Genomic DNA, 20,409 nt, shown 5'->3' on the forward strand with positions numbered 1-20,409 from the left:
AGATTTGTGTAGGAATTCAAGGTGCCACAGATGGATCAACAAGGGCTATCAGAACTATGGAAAATTAAGAAGGAGGGTGAGATGGCTTGGGAGATCATGCAAAGGTTTAAGGATGCCATTTCCAAGTTCAGTTACACTCTAGATCCAAACCACCAGTGGGACTGGTTCGTTAAGGCACTCTTGCCTTTGATCAAAACGCCATTAACACAACATAAGATAGGAATCCCCCAAGATGCGTTAGAACAAGCATCACGCATATAGGCTATGGTGGGATACCCGCATGAATACAGGGGAGGGGCAAGCCTACAAGATCCATTAATTTTAGGCCTGCAAAACTAGATCGCTACTTTGACAGAGAAACCAGAATATTTTCAGCCAGTGTGTCCAGCCAGACCCAACGTTTGGTGATCCCACTGCATGGTGGAGGGGCACGTTGCAACAGAATGCATGAGGTTGTGGGGAATTAATAATCCAAGAGGGGTTGCAGGGTCATCAGGGGCCCCACCAATCGCAGGAGTTGTGGCGGTCAGAATGCAAGGGGCCTTCCCAAGGAGGAATAATCAAGACTTTTGTGAGATCTGTAGGGTATATGGACACCTGCCATGGATGTGCCCCATTATGAAAAATTGCTTTAAAGTCCCTAATAATGACTACTGAGAGTTTTTCTCATCAACAACGAATCACATTGATCAGTGCCGAGCGTTGGACACTCTAATAGTAAGGCTGGATAGATCCATCTTCAGAATTAATAAGTCAAATTAGGGAGGACGAGGAGGAAATGGGTGAGGAGGAAGAATGGGAGGAAAAGGGCCCATAAGGTGTTACAACTGTGACCAAGAAGGGCATGTTACCAAAGAATGTCCACTGGTGAGGAGACCATGGTGCTCACAATGTAGAATTAATACCCATGCAATGGAGGATTGTGCGGAACTCATTGCAAAGTGGGAGGAAAGGACTAGACGGAGAGGGGCTGTTACACAAAATATTGTCACCATGACTATTTGCAGTCAGTATGGGTCTATCAGCATTCATACTGTCCTCATTAGTAAGTCTCAAACCTCAGCTCTTCATGTCAAGCTTTGAAAATGAGAGAAAGACCTTCAAAATCAATAAAGCTCTGGTTCTGCACTTTCTCTCACTATTGCCTGCGGTCCCGCACCCCTTGTTCATGTTACCTGCGGACCTACCCGCTCTGTCTCTAAAGGAGTGGGTGCGGACCCTTGTGAAAGTCAAAAAGGCACAAGTTTATTCTTAAAAACTCACTTGTGGTTAATTCTAGATGATTCTAGAAGAAATCGTGACGTGGATGGTTCGCTTCTAGGTGGTTCATGCATCCCAAAACTGAAGAAGCTAATCCCTTGATGAGAGGAGCTTATCCCTTTGAAGGAGGGCTTTATCCTTTTGAAGGTGGACCTAGTAATTTCCCTCCATTGCACTATAAATTAAGGCATTGGGCTGGTTGCTAGGGAGGTTAGAAGCTGAACATTTTTGAGGGTAAATGCTCTTGGAATTGAGACTTCCTAGTTAAGCTTGAGAGGAGAAATTACATACCTTTTGGCTTCATTGGGAAGAGAGTGAAACTTGTCAAAGTAGAGGAGACTTCTTGCTGGACCCTGGGAGGAGCTTGTATAGCATCAAGGCATCAGGTTGTAAAGTTCTTCTTTGATTAAAGTTAATACAATCAGATTCATTTTTCTCAACAAATTGTCTTATGTGATTTGTTTCATAAATTCCTTGATCATAATGATAAATATGCTTTGTTATATTGGCTTTTCAGGTGCTATTTAATGTGTGTGCTTGTTTGTGTTTGCAGATTCTTTGCAAAGGAGCTCATTTGGATCAATAGAGCGAGGCTTCCACAAACTTGCATTGGACCCAAGGTAGGCCTAAAACACTTGTTTGCCTTTATTTATAAATTGCATATTTAGAGAAAGATAGAATTTGTTTGGTTTTCTTGTCGCTAGATATCATTAGATACTAGGGAGGTTGGTCTTGTCCACAAGAATGACATATCTGGCCGACAGGGGCCAACTTGGTGAATGTTGAACCAGGGATCCATGATGGCCTCCTCGCAACCAATATTAATATAGTCACCCGAGGAGGGAAGAAGATAGGCGAGGACCGCTACACAAAAGACCCCCCCTTAATATTTAAAGCAACGTCACCATAAAAGGTATATTAGCCTGAATAGTACTATCAGGAAGCAACTAAGATGTTCGAGGGGATGATCGAGGAGAAAGATAATAAAAGACCACGGGATCACATGTTCGATCACACCCAGCCGATTGGGGAGTGGTTTAAACTATTCTTGAAAATTGTTGAGGATGAAGGCATGTTGAAGGAGTTGTGAAAAAGTTTAAAGGTTGTGATATCCATGGAAGAAGAGGAAGTGGAATGACCAGGCACAAATTTGCTAGAGAAGGCTTCCAAGAGAGTGAAACAGAACAAGAGAAGAAGCAGAAAGGAGTTCTGAATCAATGCTCAAGTGGCAAGATTCTAGATAAGGGACATCATGTTAGACTTAGGGTCAGATTTAAATATCCTACCTAGGAAAACTTAGGAGGCAATGGGGAAGCCTCAACTAAAATACTCACCAATTCAACTAAGAATGGCAAATCAGTACTACATACTGTCCACTGGGAGATTGGAGAATGTACAGGTTGATGTGGTAGGAGTGAAGACGCACACTAAATTCAAGGTAATTGACATCATGGGGGATAAGGACCCATATCTGCTAGTCCTGGGGATTTATTGGGAATATGAGAACTACGCTATCATAGACCTAAAGAAGGAACTGATGATTTTCAAAGAAGACGGGCTAAGGTTGATCCAACCATTGGACCCCTACCGAGGACCTAGGTTTACAAAACTGGCAGATCAGAGGGATGAGCCAGGAGGGTTAGACCAACTATACATGCTCACAATAGGGAAGAGGGAGGACTACATAAACCCTACAACCAGATGATCAGTCAGTTGGAGAAGTATCCAAAGCTCAGAAACCGGTTCAGAAGCTGCATGGGATGCATGGAAATAGGGTAGATACGAACTGACCACTAGACGATGTGCAATGATAATCTGAGTAAACTGGGAAGGAATGGAGATAGTTGACTATTTGAAGTACTATGGCCTTGAACCGGTGGACACCTTTTTAGACAGAGTAAGCTGGGAGATGACAGAGGATCAAAGGATCTCCTTTCTCGATATTGGCCTCATGGAAACTCCGAAAATATGGTGGAAAATGCACTATAATGAACTAAGAGACTAGACGAGTGTCAAACAAGACATGAAGGAAATATTTTCCTGAGAGGAAGATTGGCCACAATATAAGGGAAGATATAGGGGGGATTCAAGTCCCAAGAAGCACATCAAGGATTGTATAACCAATTGGAAGAGTAAGGGAATACCAAAGGATCGATGGGTACACACATTTACACATACTCTCGGAACTGTCTCCCGAGCTTGGTATGTCCAAGAGGAGCTCCGTCGGTAGACATCAGATTGGGATACCATGGAGGTATAGTTTGTTAGCAACTTCTCATTCAGAGGAAACTAGGCACAAATGACAGAGGCACTCTAGGAAATAGAAGGGGTTCTATTCACACCAGAGTCACTGGTTGATGGAGGGCCCAATGAAAATTTTCTGCAGTGTCAGTATGAAATAGAGTCGCCAGGATATGCAGCCTACGATAGGGTAGATGCAGAATCAGTGGATGATGGGTTGGAGGGACTGAGACACCTAACCTTTGGGGAAACGGAAGGGGAGAGGGACATCTGGGAGAGCCCTTTAACGGAAGGTGCCCACCTTCTACCAATGAAGCTGAGAAAGAAACATGTTGGGTCAGAGGATAAGCCCAAGATAACATCAGTGGGAGACTACTAGGATGAGCAAGCCACCAAAGAAATTTTGAAACTATTACAAGAATATTAGGACCTATTCCCAGCTTCAGTGGCAGAACTGAAGGGAATAAAATGAAACATTTTGGAAATGAAAATCATTTGAGACTAGATGCCCAGCCGGTAAATCACATGCCATACAGATCAAACCCAAGGGTGAAGGAGAAAGTTAAGAAGGAAATTGACAAAATGTTGGAAGCAGGAGTCATTTTTATGGTGGATGAAGTTGAGTGGATAAGCCCGATAGTTATTCAGAACAAGAAGGATACAACCAAATTCAGAGTATGTGTTGACTACAAAAGCCTAAACAAAGGATGCGTGCATGACCCATTCCCCACGCCCTTCAGTGATGAGGTCCTATAAAATGTTGTTGGGAACGAAGCATATTCATTCACATATGGGTTTTCAGGTTACAACCAAGTCTAAATAGCTGAAGAAGATAAGAGGAAAACAACATTCACTACGAAGTGAGAGTCATATGCATACAATGTGATGCCATTTGGACTAAATAATGCACCAGCAGTCTTCTCAAGGATCGTCATAGCTACATTCCGAGATTATATTCATAAGTTTCTAGAATTTTACATGGATGACTGGACGGTATACAGTCTATTGAAAAAACACACCAACTTATTAAGAATAATTTTCAAAAGGTGCAGACAATTACAGATTTCTTTAAATCTTAAGAAATGTATCTTCGCAATCCCATTTGGAAATCTACTAGGCCATATAGTCTGCAAGGATGGAGTATGTGTAGACCTAGAAAAAGTTGCGGCAATTATCGAAATGGAACCACCGCGCAATGTAAAACAATTAAGAGAAACTCTGGGTCATACATGGACTACCGATGATTCATCAGGAACTACGTATCCATCACAGCTCTAATGGAAAAATTATTGAAGAAAGCAGAAGAGTTCATTTGGACTGCAGATTGTTAGACAACCGTCAATAACCTAAAGGAAAGACTGGTAAGCGCCCTTATAATGGTGTATCCTGATTAGAACAAAATGTTCCATGTTCACATCGATGCATCAGGGATAGTGCTAGGAGTAGTCTTAGCAAAACTAGAGGAGAAAGACATGGACCATCCAGTGTACTATGCTAGCAGAAAGTTTTCTACTATGGAAAGAAACTATACAACAATCGAAAGAGAATCCCTGGAAATGGTTTACTCTCTCCAAAAGTTTAGGCACTATTTACTAGGCGCGCCATTCAAATTCTTTACAGACCATTCTGCACTCAAATATTTGGTAAACAAGCCAATACTAGAAGGGAGAATATGCGGATGGTTGTTACTGTTCTAGGAATTTATGTTTGAGGTAGTTGTAAATCCTGATAGACTGAATGTGGGACCAGACCACCTGTCGTGGCTAGACATAGGGGAGAATGAAGGAGCAATGGATGATTGATTGCTCGATGTCGACTTATTCAGAATAGAGGCAATCCTAGACCACCTAGAATAGATCGCCACATTTTTAACAACCAGTCACTGCCCAGTAGGATACACGGCAACACAAAGATGACACTTGGTAGTAAGGGAAACAAATTACCAGCTGATGGAAAGACACCTCTAGAAGATGGGCTTAGATAAAATACCGAGGCATTATGTCCTTCAGCATGAAAGGAAGGATATCTTATGGGAGTGCTACGCAGGGTGTTGCAGGAGGCCATGTAGGAGGTAAGCCACCACAAGAAAGATACTCCACGCCGGATTATGGTGGCCAACTATCCATAAAGGTTCTAAAGAATTTTCCAGGACATGCGACATCTGTCAAAGGGTCAAGAAGCCTTTGTGACATGATGAGCTACCCCTACATCTGGTCCACACAGTGCAAATATTTGATAAATGGGTGATAGAATTCATTGGACCTATTTCTCCACTTGCAAGGCATTAGTGAGAAAGATACATCATAACAACAACAGAATACCTCACAAGGTGGGAAGAAGCGGCACCCGTAAAGGACTGTACAACAGAAACAACAACAAGATTCATATTTGAGAACATCATTTCACTATTTTCATGCTCGAGGAGCCTTGCAAGAGACCAAGGGATGCATTCTCTGAACGATACCATTGAGTCTCTATTGAAGACCTTTATGGTTCAACATAACAAGAGTAGTCCGTAACACCCACTAGCCAACAATGCAGTAGAAACATTTAACAAGATACTAGAGAAAGGGCTAACGAAATTCGTATAAGCCAATAGGGATGATTGGGATGAAAGAATACCCTCAACTCTATGGGCATATAGGATGACAGTAAAAATACTCCATAAGAAAACTCCATTTCAAATTGTATATGGAAGGGAAGCGACGGTACCAGCATAATTTATACTACCAAGCATGTTAATTTCAGAGCAACGGGAATGACAGACAACATTTCCTTACAAGATAGACTAAGCCAGCTGATGGAAATTGACAAAACCCAGTTTTTAGCAGAGTTCCATCAATGAGTGGAGCAACGAAGGAAAAAATCTTGGCACGATAAGCATATCAAGTGGAAGTTGTTTGAATTCAGGGAACAAGTACTCCTTTATGAAATCAAGTTCCAGAAGTTCCCAGGGAAACTACAAATGCACTGGTTGGGTTCGTTTATAGTCACATAAATAAAATATTCAGGTGCGGTAAGGCTCACGCAATTAGATGGAGTCCTACTACATGGATGGGTTAATGGCACATGCCTGAAGCCCTTCCACAACCCATAAAAAAAAAAAAAAAGATAGGAGGCGGAATAATAAGGTTTTGACAAAGTCTTCACATATCGCAACCCATTTATGGTTAGGGTGGGTAGCATCAGTGGACACACAGGTATTCCGAGTCAATAGAGTCAGTGGCCACACACGTAATCTGAATTAGTAGAGTACACATAGGCATGCACATTTTCCAAAATTTATGACCACACAAGTACCCATCTTATCTGTTGTACTAGTAGTCATTTCCAAATTAAGTAACTAAATATGCAATTGTCAAAGTAGGAGCCACAAAATATTTTCCCATTAAGCATAAATTTAGTTTATAAATAAACCCATCACGACAAAAAAAATATGCCATGCATCCCACTTTGTACTTTCCAGTCCACGTCATGGTTGTCACGTCCAATTCGGCCAGTGGTGACAAGGTATAGCTAGAACACATGGGAAATTTGCTGGAGTAATTAGTTGTTAAAGCTTCGTGAGTTAGGGAATGTCATGTCAGCACCGACTACTTAATTTGTAGGATAATGAAGGGAATTCCAGAATTCCAATTGCAGACAACGGAAGAGTTACATCTTCGCTTTGAAGAACAGCTGAAGAGACAAAGAAGCAGAAAGCCTCGAGTTCAGATAGTTTGTAGCAAGAGAAAGGATATGGTGAAAGGACTAGTATAAGTCCCACAAGATACCTTGGATGCACAAATTCAAATGGTCGATGATCTGTATGGCAAGTATGACAAGGTGAATTTGATAGACAATGACTTCACAAATGGTTTCCAGTTCCCGACCATGAAAAGAGAAGTTTATGCGGAGGAATTCCAGAAAGAGGATGGCACCAGGACCTCTAGGGTCAGGGAATACTTTAAGGGAATACAAAGATCGACATTACTCCATTTTAGGGATCTACCTATGTTCGACACTCAATTTTTTGCGATGTAGTGTACCAAGCTGTTTGTGAGCAGGATGCATGGAGGGTCATTGTGGTTGGATAAGGAGTATCCCATCCATGTGGAAGATATTAGTCAGCTCACAAGGCTAGCTGAGGATGGAAATGCAGTTATCATAGCATTCCAGACAGGGGCTAGGTGGGGTAAGAAGCAGATTGAAGGCAATATTTATGCCAGATATGGGACTAAGCGGGGCAGGAGAGGAGAGAAGCTACAAATGATTAACACTCAGGGGCTTCAATGACGAAGCAATATAATATCACGTGCATTCATATTGGGGTATAAAAAATAAGAAAAACAAAAAAAATTATATTGACTATATAATAGGCATTAGAGGGGTTTTTTTATGTTACACATATATATATATATATATATATATATATATATATATATTATAGGGTATTTTTTATACAAAAAAATGGCCAAGCAGAGGCACAAAAGAGGTGGTAGTGTGTGAGTGACAGTGCACCACCAGCACACTGTTTATTTTGTTGGGTGAGAGCTCTATTTGTGGTCCAAAAAGAGGGCATGAAGTATCATGGTAGTGGGAGTAATCGAAACCTATTCGTAAACTTTATTCTAAGGCCAAAAGCAAGTGGGGAGTATCATAGCCTGTGGGAGTAATCTATAGCACAACCTTGGCTCTGTTGGGTATCTCTATTTGTAAACTTTATTCTAAGGCCAAAAACAAGTGGGGATTATCATAGCCTATGGGAGTAATCCATAGCACAACATCAACTTTCTTGGATGAGACCTTTGTTCACAATAACAATCTCCTCTATTTGGGCCTTCTTCACAACCATTTTAGGGTAACTTCTTGTTAATGGAGTGTGTTGATCAGATAATGGGGAAATCGTTAATGGAGTGCGTTGATGCAGTAATGGGCAAAGGGTCAAGGGTATAAGCGCAAGTTCCCTTTTCCTGGGGTAATTAGATAGAGCATAAAGCATCCATGGTAGGTTCCAAGAAAGTGGTGAGCATCATAGTCTTTCTCATCCATCTGGCATTGTGTTTTATCTGAAGTGTTTGGGGCTACAGAAGCAGTCAAGGTGGGCCTGGAATATAATAGAGAAGTTTTTTTTTACTGGTGTTGAACATTGACAAGAAATCCATGTATTTTTCATCATTTTCATTTTGGTGGATAAAAATTAATTATTCTAGTGATTTAGATAATGATTAGGATTTTTTAGTTTTGTGCTTTAGATAATGATTAGGGTTTTTTTGTTTTCGGATGACCAAGGCTTTGTTGATGAAAATTCTTGCATATGGTGGGGAAGGCTTCTTCCCTACTCCAATCGAGGTTGCAATCAAGGAAATTCTCTCTTGTATTCATTATATAACAGTCGTTTTGGAAGCAACTGAGTGTTGCTGCTATTTTAGATTTTGCAAAATTGTGTGTGATACCTATAGGTGGAAATCCTATAGAAATATGCAAACTTATCCTGTACAAGAACTCTTAAAATAATATGGATAGTATAATGTCACTTGGATCAACCCCTTGCACTTAAAACCTATTTGATATGTTGCATCTTCCTCAAAGTTATCACCTTCCTAGAATCTCCTGTTTAGGAATGATTCCATAATTAAATTTAATATTGAGAATATTCACCCTAACAATATCAATTTCCTTACATGAAGACAGGGATATTGTCATTTCTCAGCTAGATTAATCATCATAGAGAATTATTGTCTAATAAGTTCCTTAGTAGCATTGACCATCTCAAAATGATGTGTTTTCTTACACACAAAAAATATGTGTCGATGTGGCTTGGCCAGTTCTCTATATGGGAAAATGAAATAGGAATTCATGAATTTTGAGATCATCCCTACAAGGAGACAAGTATCTGAGAATAAGTTAAAGACAACCTTCAACAAAGTTTATGGACCCTACAGAATTAGAACAAATGTAGTTGATGTGGGTAATTCCTTAGACATTTTGAACAAAAGAAGACTCCATGAGATCTTCCACAACTCCTATTTAGAAGAGAAATGAGGTAGTAAGGTTGTTACTTAAATATAGGTCCCTCCCACAAATGAAGAGTGCAAGCTCATACTGTTGGGATCATAGCACATTTTGGAGGTGAATATTCAAGGGTACCAATATTCAACTCAATCTTAATGGGCACAATAGTTCCTCACCCACTATGATGAGCCTCATCATTGGGTAGTTATATGGGCCTTAATTCACCTCCTAGATTAGTCAAACCAACTATTCTCATAGCTTATTGCGTACTTTTGATTATATTTTGTTTATGAGATGAGTTAGAGTTGGATATTTTTCTTTAAGGTCTAATGTGCATTTAACGCAGGACTAAAGGATAAAAGAAAGGAATTTTGGAAAATACCTTGGTCAAAAATAGAATGGGACAATGGAGAGGAATTATAGGTGGTAAATCCTCCTCATTTCCTACCCCTTCGAATATTCCTCCATCAGATCGAAGTGCAACTAACCAAATCATGAGGACTAGAAGGCAGCCAAGCAAGTGAAAGTAAAAGCACCAGTTTATCTTGAGTTTGGGAGCCGAGCCTCCCTAATTTTAAGCAAGTCGTTGGAGACTTTAGTCATATAAGTAGAGAGGCCTAGGACCTCAGTAGGATTCGGACTTTTGATTGTAAAAATTTCCTTTATTTTCGAGCTACAAGACCTGTGACAATTGTTGATTTAATCCATTGTTTTGATAATAAGAATGAGTTTTGTTTTGAGCCAGCACTGAGTTAAACCAGAGGGTTGAAGCTCTTTGGTTAGGGCCCAACCCTAGCAGCTAAGGCTCCTCTTTATTGTACATGTATGATAGCGTAGATTCATGGTTTAATTGTTCATTTGCTTAAGCAGTCGCATTTTCATTACAACCATGTACAGTAGATCAGTTGTGTTTTAGTTTGCTTCCATTTGTGACTTCTTTCAATTAGCAGGTTAGCCAGTAATTCTTGGATGAAGTCTATTGTCTTGATTCAGTACGTGGTTAATTTCATTGTCATCATTTTCCATCACTTTTTTCACATATGTTCATTTCCTTCAGCACTAAATGCTAAAGCGGAAGCTAATAAAACACTTCTTGATCAGATTATACCCATAGATTTCCTCATTGTTCAATCCACAACAAACCTGACCAATCACCATCCGATTCATTTAAACTCTTGACTTTATGTGCTCCAAATCTCCACTGTCAATCTGTCTAGCTTGATCCAACAACTATTTTGAACTCTTCCACCTACTTTGTGTGCTCCAAATCTCCACCGTCGATCTATTGCACCCTCGATCCAATGACTATCGCATCACCCGATCGCCAACTAGCTTGGCCGATCTCCACCATTGATCAATCCTACATGATCCAACAGTTATCACACAATCTCATGCGAATTATTACACGGATGATATCCACCCGAGAGCACGTGAGAAAAGTGGTTTCCTTGTGCTACATGTCACCCACTTAGGCTCATCACGTAAAATTTTGGAATTCCACTTACATCCTTGAGGGCACACGAGAAACTACTTACTGCCTACGAAAACCTGCTCCATCATTCCGCATGTTTTTCCCATGATAAGATGTCCAATGCTCATCCTCTGATAAACCTGTCCATCCATCTATTCACTCAATCTCACATGATAAGATCTCCACCGCTCATCTTCCGTTAACCCTATCCATCCATCTATTCACTTAATCTCTGCGATAAGATCTCCACTACTCATCTTTTGTTAATCCTATTCATTCATTTATCTATCCATCTATTAACATAATCACTTGCGATAAGATCTCCATAGCTCATCTTCCATCCCATCTTCTGCTAATCCTGTTCATTGATCCGACTGATCCAATAGTTCCCATGCACTGCTGCTTCATTACATCCTCTTTTCACTGATTTCGTCCTCCAATTCCTCTTCCACTTAACTCCTTCCTGAATGTTGTTCTGCATATTATTTGAATGTTGCCATCTGATCATCGCAATACTCCCCTAAGCACGTTCTAGCCACCCTCAACCACCTTCCATCCACCTGTCCCATCTACAAGAACAATTACATTGCATGCTTCATTTTACCAAAAGAAACCAAAAATGAGAAAACAGATTTAGTTTAGTTTCCTTGCTTACACCTTCATATGGTTTGATGCTCTTTACTTCTGCAACTTAGATAGTAGCATTAGGTTAGTGTTGATTTAGCAATTCTTCTTAGCATAGTTGTTTAAATGGTGAATTAGGATATGTTGTTATTTAGCATTACCTATTCTTTTCTTCATTACTACAGTAGAATAGCTCTCTTAGAGTAGATTTTCTCTTCTTCCATCAAAGAATCAAGCTTCTTTTGACTCTATAGAAGTCTCGCTTGGAACCCCTAGGGTCTCTTGCCAGATGAACAAGTGACAACAGGCAAGACCTTCACCTCTACTTGTGCATAAATCACTGTCACCTCCAAGTTTGTATGAACCCGGGGTTGATAAGTAAAGCTGGTAGCCCAGGAGTTGTAGCATACTTGCTACAATATTGGCACTCATCACTTTTTGACGCTGTTGCCGAGGAGGTGTCTAAGTAGAATGTGATTACTACCTTCTTTTCTTTGACTTCTAGTCTGTTTTCTTTTCTTCTATTTCTAGTCTCCAATCTTCTGCCATTAGTTTATTTATGTAAAAGTAATCTAGTAGCTTCCTTTCTTTTAGTTGTCATTATCTGCTTTCCTTTCCATTCTGTAAGTAGAATTTCAATTTAGCATGTAACTTTTCTTTCTGTCAGTAGTTTTTATTCAATCAACAATTTCATTTCTGCAAAGTACTTTCCAACTTAAAAAGAATCTTATAAAATCCAACCCAAAAAAATTTCCTTTCATTCCTCATAGGAATAGGGACAATTCTTGCCAAATACCCCCACTGCATCCAACAGCCAACCTTCTCTCTTCTTCGGTGGCTATGAACTAGAGGAACCTTTAGGTGAGTAACCTAACATATTTGAAGAACCTATAGGGGAAGAAGAAGAAGAAGAGGAGCCCATTCCTACTAAACCAATGGCTGAAAACCAAAATGACAGAGGGAATAGAGAGAGAGTTGAGGGTGCCTTCCCCATCAGGGAAACCAATGGGGACACTAAGCTGAAGATTATAAGCTCCTCTGCCCTACCTCATTTCCATGGCCTGAACACAGAGGAACCTAACACTTTCCTATTTGAGTTTGTTGTTATGTGCCAAACCTATGACTATATGGATGATGAGAAAAAGTTAAAACTATTTCCATCTACCCTCAAGGATGTAGCATTGCATTGGTTCATGGGTTTACTTGGAGATAGCATCAAAACTTGGGCTCAGATGTAGTAAGATTTTAACAAAAAATATAAGGACTATTGTAGGTCAAATGATACTAAAGAAGAGATTTTTAGGATGATCATGGGCTGGGATCAATCCTTAGAAGACTATGAAGAAAGATTCCAACTGAGTTACAAAAGGGCCTGGTCCACACTTGACCCCAAGTCACTAAAGCTGGTCCTACTCAGAGGAGTAAGGGAAGATCTTTTGGGTACCTTTCATTTGTTAGTAGGAGGAGATATCTACCAATTACTCTATGAGGATATCAAGACTGTCTTTAGAAACCATTCTAGGGCAGCCAGGAAAAAGAGTAGGATTAGTCAACCGATGGCTAGTACATCATCTTCCAACTCATCCATCAAGGGTGAAATTGGAAATATGCTGGAAGATTCCAAAAGTGAGATGCTTCAAACCCTTGCCTTGCAATTGGACACCATGAACATTAAAAGGATGCAATTGGAAGTAGAGAGAGCCTTGGCCATATTTTGTCCTGGATGTACCACGAGGCATCCTAGGAACGAATGTCCATTGAACTGCATCGATATTTTCTCAATCTGTGAAGAAAACCACTCCATAGACAAGTGCCCTTCTTTACCCAGACTCAAAGTTGTATATCAAGGAGCTAAAGGGGTCACTGAGCAGCTTTGCTACATCAACCAAAGGAGACCTCCTAGGCCTAGACCATACCAGCAGGGTATGCAAGGGTCATTCCATGCATATTATAACCCCAAACAAACCACAACTATACCTTCTTGGGGACCCCCTGCTCATCCTTCCTGGTCTACACCCCCTCCTTGGTCCTATGCATCTCAGTATCATTCCCAGCTAGCCAACTAGTCATTTCAACCTTATGTTCTACCACAACCTCAGTGAAATACCCCACACCAGGGGTGGAGGCCCCAATACAACAGTGCTCGAAATCTATTCCCTCCACCACCTATCCAACCACAACTCCTACACTCTACTCCACCAAAAAAACACCAGATGCCTGCCCATCCAAATATGAACCCGAACAATAGGCAGACTCAACAAGTATATAGTGGAGAGACATCATACCCTTCTTATGCTATAGAAATATAGGAGATCAACCTAAGATATGGGAGAATTCTCCCGGATAACCAACCTCCCTCTCCACATAAGGAGGTTGAGGAAGAAAGAGAAGAAAGCAACCTTAAAGTAAATCCACCCTTTCCTGAGAGATTAGCCCAACCCCTCCAGCCGACCCCAAAAGAACTTGAACTTCTGGGAGAATTGAAAAATATATGTGTAAAGATCCCCTTTTTCTAGGAAATAAAAGATGTTCCCATTTACAATAAGTTGATTAAGGAGAAATTATTCAAGCATCTAAGAAGAAACAAAAGGTATGCCCCTACCATTAATGTCATTGCGTAGCTGTCTGACTTAATGCTGGGGCAGGTAATATGTCCAAAATATTTGGACCCTAGTAGCCCTATAGTAGATGTGCACATCAATGGCACCATTGTCCCACACACTCTGATTTATCTTGGGGCTGCCATTAATGTGATGAACAAGGACACCATGCTCAAGCTCAACCTCAAAGGGTCATTGAGGAAGACCACAACAATTATGCAACTTGTAGACCATTCCATAGTCACCCTTGAGGTAATTGTGGAGGATGTGATGGTCTCCATTGACTCCTACGAGTACCCTGCAAATTTCCTAATTCTCCAACCTAAGGCTAATCTTACTGGTTACCCTCTCATCCTTGAGAGGCCATGCTTGACCACAGACGATGCTTACATTAGCTACAGAGCTGGGAATATGACCATCAAGAATGGGCATATATCCAAATAGTTAGTCCTGTACCCCCTTGCTCAAACTTCTCTAGAGCATGATTTACCTTTATGGTTGGAGGAGGAGGAAGAAGATGAGGTTTATTCAGAACAACTTTATGCTTTGGAAGCAACCATAGGAGGATGACAACAAGATGAGGATGAATTAATTGAGCACCTGCTCCAAAGTCCAACTCCTAGTTCATTACCATTAGAAGAAGAAGTAAGGGAAACCCAGAAAAATCATCCAATTGACTCATGCTTGGCTAATTCCAACCCAATCCATTTCAAAACCATAGAATTTGGCCGAAAGAAGACTTTGAAAATTAATCCATCTTTTTCAGCTCTCAAAGAGGAAAAGCTATGCAACATGTTGAGAGTACACGGAAATGAAGGGAGTACACCCCTCAGTGTGTACTCACCACATATACATCAAAGAAGGTTGCAAGCCAATCCAGAAACCACAAAGGAGGATGAATCCAACTGTTAAAGATATAGTCAAAGAAGAACTGCAAAAACTGCTAGATGTAAGATTCATTTACCCTATCTCTAATAGTGAGTGGGTCTCTCCTTTAGTGTTAGTTCCCAAGAAAAATGGTAAGTGGAGGATTTGTGTCGATTACAGGGAGTTGAACAAACCCACAAAGAAGGATCATTTTCCCCTACCCTTCATTTACCAAGTGCTAGATGACTTGGCAGAGAAGAAGTTATTTTCTTTCCTAGATGGATTCAGTGGGTACAACCAAATCCAAATCTACTCAGAAGACCAAGATAAGACCACATTCACCTGTTCTTGGGGTACTTTTGCCTATAGGGTCCTTCTTTTTGGCCTATACAATGCTCTTGCCACTTTCCAGAGAGCAGTGCTGAGTATTTTTGCTAAATTAGTACATGATGCCATGGAAATTTACATGGATGATTTTACACCTTATGGCTGTGATTTTCAAGAATCCCTGACTAACCTACACAAAGTATTGCACAAATGCATTGAAATGAACTTGTCTCTCAGTCCGGAAAAATGTGAATTCTTAATCACTAAAGGGATTGTGCTAGGTCATTCAATATCTCAGCAAGGACTGCAGGTGGACCCAAAGAAAATAGAAATCATCCAAAGGGATCCACCTCCACAAAAGCAGAGGGATGTCAAGAGTTTCTTGGGCTTAGTTGGATACTACCAAAGGTTCATAAAGGACTTCATCAAGTTGGCCTCTCCTTTACTTGGGTTGTTGGCCAAAGATTCTGAGTTTATATGGTCAAAAAGTTGTCAAGAGGTCTTAGACATTTTAAAGGGTAGTTTAACCACTGCACCAATTCTTCGAGGCCTAAACTGGGCCCTCCCTTTTCATATTCGTGCTGATGCCTCACACAAAGCCATAGGAGCAGCCTTAGGCCAGGTAGAGGAGAAATTTCCCTATGCCATCTATTTTATCAGTAAGAACCTGTCAAAGGTTGAGCTGAATTATACTTTGAGAAAAAAGGAACTCTTGGCTGTTGTTCATTCATTAAACAAATTTAGGAATTACATTATAGGCTACCAAAAATTTGTATATACTGACCATGCTGCAATCAAATATTTAATGAACAAACCAGATGTGAATGCTAGAATTATAAGATGGTTGCTTTTATTACAATAGTTTGATCTAACTATTGTTAATAAGCCTGGAAAGGAAAATGTTGTTGCAGACTTTCTATCTAGGATGAATCTACCTATAGGTGAAGAAGGAATGGTGGATGACTAGTTACCAGACGAGAATTTGTTTGCTATTTTAGTTCTCTCCCCATGGTTTGCTGATATAGCAAACTATTTTGTATCGGCACAGTTCCAACCAAACTTGCCCTCCAAATAAAAGAACAATATATTCAGGAAAAGTACCCCCTTCACCCGGATTGGGGGCAATCTTTTCAAACTTGGCCTAGATCAAATATTGAGAAGGTGTGTAAGGGAACAGGAAGTTTTTGACATCCTTCTGACCTGTCATGATGGGCCTTGTGGGGGTCACTTTGTAGCAAAGAGGACACCATTCAAAGTGTTATAAGCAGGCTATTATTGGCCCAATCTTCATCATGATGTGAAAAAGTACATTAGTCAGTGTGATCGGTGCCAGAGGATGGGAAAGCCTACTCCAAGAGATTAAATTCCCCTACAACCTCAAGTGACTTTTGAGCCATTTGACAAGTGGGGCTTGGACTTCATTGGGCATATCAACCCTCCTTCAAAGAAAAAACAATACATTATTGTGTGCACTGATTATTTGACTAAGTGGGCTAAAACCAAGGTGATTAAGGCAACAACAAAAGAGAAGGTGGTTGAGTTCCTAAGGGAGAATGTACTCTACAAATTTGGGTACCCTAGAGAGCTAGTCACAGACCAAGGCAACTAGTTTACCTCCAACATGATTGAAGAACTGTTCATCCATCACAAAATCAAGCATAGGACCTCCACTCCTTATCATCCACAAGCTAATGGGCAAGTGGAGGTGACCAACAAGACAATAGAGAGCATCTTAACCAAGGTAGCAAGTAGTAGCAGGAAGGATTGGGTAGAGAGACTAGTTGAGGCCACCTGGGCCTATAATACAACATGGAAGACCACCACTAGATTTACACCCTATGAGCTAGTCTATGGGAAAAAGGATTTGTTGTCCATTGAGTTTGAATATAAAACATTGAGTATGGTAGCCCAACTAGATTTTGATCTCAGTCATGAACAGAAAGAAAGATTGTTCCAATTGAATGGCTTGTATGAATTCAGAATGAAAGCCCTCCTACATACAGAGATAGTTCAGCTTTAGAGGAAGATTTGGCATGATAAACATATTAAGGAGAAGCAATTTCAAAAGGGAGATTGGGAATTGTTATATGATTCTAGGTATAAAGACTTCAAGGGCAAGCTAAGGACAAGATAGCTCCGACCTTATGTGGTGGAAAGATGCCATGATAGTGGTTCAATGCAAATCATAACTATAGATGAAGAAGCCATTCTATTTCTTGTTAATGGACGCCGATTGAAAATGTACAAGAGGCCTTTATCAATGCAAGAGTTCATTGAAAATATCAATAAAAAAATGATGATGGTGGAGCAAGTTCCAACTCCTTCCCCATCAGGTCATTGAAAATACATACATACATACATACATACATACATACATACATACATACGTATGTACATACATACATACATAAATACATACATACATACATACATACATACATACATACATATATATAATAATAATAATAATAATAATAATAATAATAATAATAATAATAATAAGGACTCAAGTGAAAACCTCCATGAGGCACCTGAGTCCCATCTTTGGGTTGAAAACTTTGTGAGGCAGCCCAAGGATGAGAAAAAATAGAAAGAAGAATAAGAAGATCCCTGGGTGAAAACCTCTCTGAGGCAGCCTAGGTGTTATTCAAAAAAAAAAAAAAAAAAGAGAAAAAAGACATAATTGTTATTTGTAGGTAGGCGAGAAAGACAATCAAGGAGCAAAGAGAAGATCCAAAGGGAACCCTGCCTCACATATATTCATCTCCTCCACTCCTTATCATGCATCTCTCCATCAATTCCATTATTTTTTCACTTCATTGCTTCTATTTAGGCGAAGACTGTGTTTTCTACAGGATCCCCCAAAAACCTACAGGAAGCAATCTGAGGGTGAATAGTATGTTGGTTAGATATGGTAGCATCCTATCCCACAGAGTATGAATCATTAGCTACAGGTATTCACTAGAATGATCTAGGAGCTCCAGACAGTAGACAACAGACAACAAACTCCAGATAGTAGACAATAGACAGCAGAGGAGGAAGAAGAATGACCATGCAACGAATAAACAATGCAACACCTCTAATATTTGACAATTGCAGCATGTCATTGAGACTGCAGGTAAGTATCCTACTCACTCACTGATATGCACCATCTAATCAAAAGTTGTAAGAGTCGTGAGTTAGTTGGTTTATAAGTGAAAAGGTGGTCAGTTAACTTGGCCACCTTCATTCAGTCATCACATACAAAACCAGGTGTCCTCTCGCACGTGGCTACATTCAACTTAAAGACAGATGAGGAGTAGGACAAGAAGTGGTTAACTACAGATCTACGAGGTGGGAGCTGATTACGAGGAGTGGGAGCTAATTACAAAGAACCTCATCCTGAAAGGACATAAAGGGAAACAAAACATCATTTGCATGCATTCATGCATTCCACCTCCTCGAAACTCCCTCACACAAGTCACTCTCATAACTCTGGCCACCCACCAGAAGCAAGTATCCATTGTTCTACAAGAGGATTTCTACAAGAGCATGCACATGAATTCCTACAGGAATAGTCTACAGGAACAATCTACAGGAGCAGTATATAGGATACACAGAGGCAGTATACAAGATAGGCAAAGAGGATTTCAAGAGGGAATATCACGAGAATTATCCACTGCCACCATTCTAAAGAGGTAGGATATGAAAATACATCCCCATTTACAAGAAAATGAACTAGAAATACTCTAAAAGCTAGTGGATATAACAACTGTGGGAGGTGAATTATATACACAAGAAACTCTATTTTCTCCTGAATTTAAAATTCTTGTGTCAAACCTCTCATTTCCTCCTCAAGTCTCATAAGCAAAATGACAAGAGGGTTTAATAGGAGAGAACCCACAAATATTGTGAGGATACAACAACACCCCCAAGTGCTTGAAAAATTTATAAAACACCAATGGATGGGGTTTTTGGAAAATTCACAAGGTACGATGATGAGGTGGCTCAAGAACTTTCTTATTCCCTCACTCCACACAGCAGAATCCATGGCACTGTCATAGTTAGAGGGCTCACTATAGATCTCACCCCATAGCTCATCAGTATGGTCACCACACTTCCCCTAGGAATTCCATGGAGAAAATAAGAAAAAGCAAATAGTCAGGTGGCAAAAAGGAAGTTCTTTTTAGAAGGTGAAGAACCCACTGAGGATAAAAATGGAGTAAGGAGGGACAGTCTGCCATACCCATGGAGTGATGTAGGTTACCAACTCATCAAATATATCTCATGTGAGGGTAGATACAGTGTTGTTTATGGCTACCATTTTAGAATGCTTGAAGAATTAAGATTTGGGGTAGAAACACTAGTTCACCAAAGACTTACCATACCCTATTTGTTGATGAAATCACTCATAGACTCCAAGAACAAAGTAAAGGAAGGGAATTCCCAACAATTGGCTCACCATGTGTTGATCAAGATCCTCATTGAAGATGCCCTCCAAAACCTCAAGATCCCTATAACATGGTTAGTCTTCAGAGACTTACCAACATAGGATGACATCCAAACCCTCACCTATAATGTTAGTCCTATTGTCAGTGAGGTGGAGGAAAATCAAGAATAAGAAGATATAGAGATAGATGGGGATGAGATGGATGAAGAAGAAACTAATACAGAGGAACATGATGAAGCAGAAAAGGAGGATGATGTTGAAACAAAGGAAGAAACGAAGGAAGAAACTAATGGAGATGAGAAAAAACAACAAGAGGAAGAAGATAAGAAAAACATAGAGGAAGAAGGCATTGAAACAAAGCTCAAGGAGATGGGAAAAGAGCTAAGTGACTTAAGGGACAAAGAAGCAATAATGAGAGATCAACTTGAGAAGGAAAATGCATGGTTGAGAGGATAGTTGCAGGAAAGGGAAAACCAACTAGCATGTATGGCCAGCCTCTCCTTGGAGGCCATCCAATGTAGGATGCCATCTAAATCCTATGTTCTTTGCCTCAGAGAACAATGTCTACAATTTTAGATCAAAACACTAGCACAAAG

The sequence above is a fragment of the Pinus tabuliformis genome, chromosome J, assembly GCF_031772625.1.
Source record: "Pinus tabuliformis cultivar Carrire ecotype Pingquan chromosome J, CPIR1, whole genome shotgun sequence".
Taxonomy (NCBI): Eukaryota; Viridiplantae; Streptophyta; class Pinopsida; order Pinales; family Pinaceae; genus Pinus; species Pinus tabuliformis.